The sequence below is a fragment of the Myotis myotis genome, unplaced genomic scaffold, assembly GCF_014108235.1.
Source record: "Myotis myotis isolate mMyoMyo1 unplaced genomic scaffold, mMyoMyo1.p scaffold_m19_p_8, whole genome shotgun sequence".
In the NCBI taxonomy this organism is placed as follows: domain Eukaryota; kingdom Metazoa; phylum Chordata; class Mammalia; order Chiroptera; family Vespertilionidae; genus Myotis; species Myotis myotis.
Window position 1 is genome coordinate 30,839,628 of NW_023416390.1, and position 6,000 is coordinate 30,845,627.

Below are 6,000 nucleotides of genomic sequence, written 5' to 3' on the forward strand. Positions count from 1 at the left end.
TTGGGCCTGTGACCAGGGCCCTGATGCTATCCTCCACCTCTCCCCACTCTCCTTCACCCCCCCCCCCCCCCCGCCACTCCCCCACCTCACCAGAGTGAATGCCTGAGTAACCAAGCCAAGGATTCACAGTAGCCTGGAGCCATGGACTCCTAGTGGTTGAATTCCTCAGAGCTTTTCCGATACTCTGTGGTCTCCATTCTTTCCACACCCACCTCCAGAGGACAGCCACCCTCCCACTGGCCATGGGGCCTGATGGGCTACAGTAACCAGGATCCAGGAAACTGAACTAATAAATCCAACCATAAGCTCAGGTGATACACCAAATGCAGCCTCTTCCGCCTCCTACCTGGGTCCCAGGCACAGTGCCATGTTGGACAGAGCAGTAACTCAGGCCTCTAGTCACTGGTAACCATAGGAGTTAGAACGGCTCTTCATGCTGCTACTGTAAGTTTGGGCTTCACCAGGAGACTCAATAGGACCCTCTGTTCCCAGGCAACTCCTCCTCTGTATATGCAGGGACAGCATATACATTAATAATATGTAGATAATAATAGATATTGTGACACCTCACACAGCCAGTCACGAAGACTTGGAGCAAGAATTTCAACTGGCAATGTACCCTTGTCAGCATCCCAAGATGCATTCTTAGCCAAAACCAGGATGAATCAAGCCCTAAACTGGCAAAAAGATTGGGACTGCGAAGCCTTGAGGCACCTCCTAGCTAGGAGTGTAGCCCCAAAGCTGCCAAGAAGAAACGTATCCAAGGAAGAGAGCCAATTGGCCCCAGCTACAGGGCTGAGGGAAGGGAGTCTCAACTCCTCCAGGAGGTTGAAAGCTAAAGAGCTTGGTTAGGGTCTGGGTGATTGATCCCAGTTAAGGAGTGCATACAATAGGTGAGTGGGAAAGCCCACTTCCACTGCACTAGGGTGAAGGGTCTGGGTTGATCAGTTGACTGTCTCCACAAAGAAGCTGAATCTCTATATTGTAGTCTCTTTTATACCTTTCTCTTCACCCCTCCACTTTTTCTGTCCCAGTGCTTTTTGCCTGCCCAGCTCCAGTGCTCAAGAGCAAACTACTTGCACCATGTTCTGTTTATACCCTCAGCATTGGTATCTGGACTGGATAATGGCACTGGGGTTTAGTTTAGTTTTATCTTATGGTGCTCTATTCTGTGGGTGTGGTAGAAGGTGCCTTCAATGCAGTGATAAGGCATCTTCAAGGAGGTGGTGTGCATGCCAGATTCCCGAGGCTATAATTGCTCAAAGAGCCCTAGGCTCCCAGGAGGCCCCCGGGTGAACCCCTGGAGCTGGACAGAACTGAGGAGAAGGGGAGGGAGGATCATTTGGGGGTCCACTTTGCACCTTTGGTGATTAATATTTCATACATCTCTGGGAGCATTGCTTTGCCTATAGGGACAGCAAAAGGAAAATCATTTGGTTCTGATGGGATTAGGAATTGATTTGGCGTAAGAAATTTCAACTTTCTTGTCCATCTCCCTGCATCTTATTTAGCAAAACCACACCCTGGTTAGATCCAGTGTTCTGTCTCGACAGCTGAACTTGGGGAAGCACAGCCACATATGACACCAGAATCACTTTTCAAACCATGAATTTAGGCTCCAAGTGGGCCTCAGTGCTGGCGGGGATTAAATCACCTCACGAAGCACCCTCAGCTCTTTGGACTCAGGTGCACACACAGAACCTGCAGCAAAAATTGTGCTGTAGCCACCACAGGTCCTCACTCAAGTATGAAGATATGGAAAAGGAAGCCCATCTACGTGTGGGACTAAATCCCATACAAACACCAAACAGCCAGACTCCACCTGCCCTCCCCCCACCCCCCAACACTGCCCCCTGGGCTACAAAGGGATTCAGAACATGCTCCCCAAGATGTGTCACATTGGTATGTGAATTCTTTTGAGCTGAAGGCAACTGAGACCCTGCAGGCTCAGGAGAAACATTTCCCTTTCCCTTCAAGAATTTAAATGTGGGGCCTTGTCCATAGTAACATTTATTACCAGAGATAACTTTCTATAACCTTTCTCATAAGACAAGGCAAACTTCTAATTACTGAACATCTGCTCCTCTTATTGTCCTTTGAATGACCTCCCTCCCCTCTGAAGCCCCAGGTGTCTTACCTCACCCCTAACTCAGAATGACATATCTACTCCATTTTCCCTTTCTGTCTCTGAACCTCCCATGTCTGTGATTCTCATGTATGTGGGGTTTCCATCTGTACATATGTAATGAAATGCAGTCATTGTCTCTTGTTAATCTGTTTCACGTCTATTTGATTATTAGACGAGCCAGAAGAACCTGGAAGAGTAGAGAGAAATTTCTTCCTCTCCCATAGCTGCCCTGCCCCTTCCCACAAGACCACTCCTTGGGGCAAGAGAAGGCTGCAGAGCACGGAACAGTGGCCCTTGGTATTGGGAATCAGGACGCATGTTTATCTCATGCTAACCAGCTCCCAGGAAACCTGCAGGGGAGACTCCACACACACATCCCAGAATCCTCCCTGGCTCTTGGCAAACGGGCCTTCCCCCACCACCCTGCCCGCAGCTGCCGGGGAATGCAATGTGCCTCCTTTCTCTTACTTCTCCTGTACTGTTCACATGGAGCAGGGAACACAGAAAGACTTCATTCACAGGCTCCATCGCTTCGCCCTCTACTGAAAGCTTTCTGAAAATGCAAATTCCTCAGACTGGATTCTTTTCAAACGCTTTCAACTTCCGTATTCCCACTGAAAGCAGTTAAGCAGATCAAGACTTCCCTGGCTAGAGGCTCCTTAAAGATAATATTTACATTTAAAGGAGAAACTGAACTGGCCAGAAAGCATGTCTTCAGGCTGTGAAGTCAGGCTTGATGACTTCAAGGTGGGAACAGTTTCTAGGGCGTCAAGCCATTGGGAGTGTGCCTGTGTGAAACCCCCATTTTGCTGCCTGTGCCCCACCCCCACCTCGGCCTCGCTTCCTTCAGTCTTCTTCAGTGCTGCCCTGCGCTGGTGCTTACATCAGTCCTGGACGACTGGGCACTCAATAAGACAGGGCGGTTACCCATCAGACACTCAATCCAGTGACCTGCGCAAGTCTCTACATGAGCCAACTCTCCCCTCCTGGAGGCCCTGGGTCTGCCTGTGCCCTTCACCCGACAGGACCAGGAGATTCTAGTCTCAGTCCCTCTCCAGAAAAACAGACTCCCATCAGGATGACTTGTGTCCATAAGCATTGGGCATTTTAAGCCTTGTATTTCTGTCTATGCTCACACACACCCCTTCCCACTCTTCCCCTAGCCCCAACTTGGCGTTTCAAAGAGTAGGTCCCTTCTGCCTTGCTTCTGGCTCCACTTCTAGCCAGGTTTCCTGGAGTGCCCCTCCTTCCCCAGAGGCCCTCCCTGGAGGAGGGGTACCCTCTCCTCCCTCCTCCCTCAGGCACCAGATAAGATTCAAGCTGAGATCACTGAAAATGACAGGATTCCTTCTCTCCTCTCACTACCTTTTACACCCCCAAGATTACTTGGTTAAAATGGACATTTTCCCTCCCTTGATTACATAGGGTTTCATAACATATAATTGATACTTGCTCTTTTCACTTCTCAATGAAATCTTTCCATGCAATATCTCATTTTTAATAGCTGCATGATGCCCCATCATCTGTTTCACAATCAAAGAGACAGTGGGGCTCACCATAGGGCTGACTCATTGTATTATGAATATCGGCTGTGATATTAGGCAGACTCATTTCCAGGGAAGAGCTCCATATGGCTTGGACAATATGGGAAACAATGGCCCGTGGCCTGTGAAGTCTACAGCTAGAATAGGCTTTAGGGTGGGCTTACTCCAAAGATCTCATTTCTTTCTTTCTCCCCACTCTGCCTTCCATAAAGTCAGTGTCAGACTGAGACTGACTCTCCTTGTGATTGTAAGAGAAAATGCCACTCCAAAATCAGCCACTTTGGCATAAGGATTATTTTGATCTAAAAACAATTAAAACACAAAAAGATTACCCAAGAACAGCTGAAGTCATTAAACTAGCAGAAAGATTATGAGTGACTTGGGGCCATTTTCCTACATTGGTGCATCTGAGGACGATGGAGGAGCATCTTGAAGTCATAAGACCAGTGCATGCTCTGGATGTGTAAGGTGGTGCACAAGAGTGCTTTTTATAATTGCATGAAAGTTCACAACATTAGGGCACTGGTTAACATAAAGTATGGTTAATCATATACAAAGAACTACTTGGTTTTTTGAAACGACAATGTCAGACCATTGATGTTGACATCAAAGGATATCCAGAGTATATGGTCCAGGGAGTAGAGCAGGTGTCAGGACACTATGTACTGTGTTATGGCCTGTGAGCATAGAGAAGAGACTGTGTCTAGTTTGTGTCATAATTCTTTATAAAGACATTTTGTAAGATTTTACTTGAGCCAAACAAAGAATTCACTTGGAAGCAAGATCTTAACAGACTAAAAAAAAATGCTTCGTTAGAATGATAGTTTGCAGCTTCTTTATGCATTTGGAATTGAGGAGGGAGCATAAGGAAGATTATATGAAGGTGTCAGAAAGCAGGCATTTGCTGAACCCATTCTGACTGAATCCTTGATTGGTCTTTCTCAGCAGGCGAGGCACTGGTGGGGAGCTGGCCTGAGCAGGTAGTGTTATCAGAAGATTAATATTGAATATCTCAGGCACCTTGTGAACAGTGATCTTGAAGTCACCCACTGCCCATATCCCCCAACTATGCATACTTCCTATATCTCATTACCTAGGGACGTAGGGCCTGAAGAATGGGCAAGAATGAGACATGTAGGTACAGGGGCATGGAGCCATGGTGAGTGGGGACCCCCAGGTCCACATCCTGGACACAGCTGACATTGTATTTGATATTCTATAAAGGGGTGTTCCTTCTGAGCCTTATCCCGTGATAACCACCCTTTGATCCATTCTTACAGGAAGTGTGCCTGGCTGAGTGAGATTGGTACATTCATGTCCTGGGGAAGGTGGAGCCCCCACTCAGCTCTTAGAGACCATGGCCACTTCCTGGCCATTCTCTGCAGAGGCTCTAACTTGATCCGACCAAACCGATGTTAAAGGAGGACCAAGTTGAGTGGCTACGAGGTCACCACCATATGCTCCCGTTCCCCTCCCTGCTCTGCAGAGACTCAGATGCTGCCAGGTCCCCATGAAGTCACCTTGAGGCCATGAGCAGGGTGGCAGGTGCAGACCCCTTTCCAAGTTTGCATGCTGAGGCTGCATTTTGCCAACGCTGTCCTGGGCTGAAGATGCAGAAGTGCCGTTCCTGCTCTGGAGAGCTTGTCACCTGCTCCTGGATGCCAAGCAGAACTGGCTGGTCCCCCACTTTGCACAGAGGTTCTTGCATTTGTTCCTCCCGGTCCTCTGCCACATGCCCTTCGGTGCATGGGTGGGGGTGGGATGGGGTAGCATGTCTCAAGCACGATCTGAATATAGATGTCTGCTGATGGAGGACTGCCCCCTGCCCCCAGCTCCCTCAGCCAGTACAGGTATGCCCTCGGGGGCTGCCCACCTCTCCTCCTAATACCACTGGCACATCCTGCGCTGGGCAAGGATACAGTAGGGCTTAAGCCAGGGCCTACGGTTTCCAGCGTTTCCTCCCACCCTTCTTCTTCTTCTTCTTTTTTAAAAAATATATTTTTGTTGATTTCAGAGAGGAAGGAAGAGGGAGAGATAGAACATCAAAGGGAGAGAATCATTGATTGGCTGCCTTCTGCATGCTCCCTGCTGGGGATTGAGCCTGCAACCCAGCCATGTGCCCTAACCAGGAATCCACTGTGACCTCCTGGTTCATCAGTCAACGCTCAACCACTGAGCCACACTGGCTGGGCTCTCCCACCCTTCATAACAAACCATCATTAAACCCTTAAAGTTCAGGTAAAATTGAGATGCTTGACCCCCTCTTGAGCACCAGCTGTCATGGGGATCTGCAGTCCCAGTGTCCTGAAGGGAAGCTGCCGGGAGACA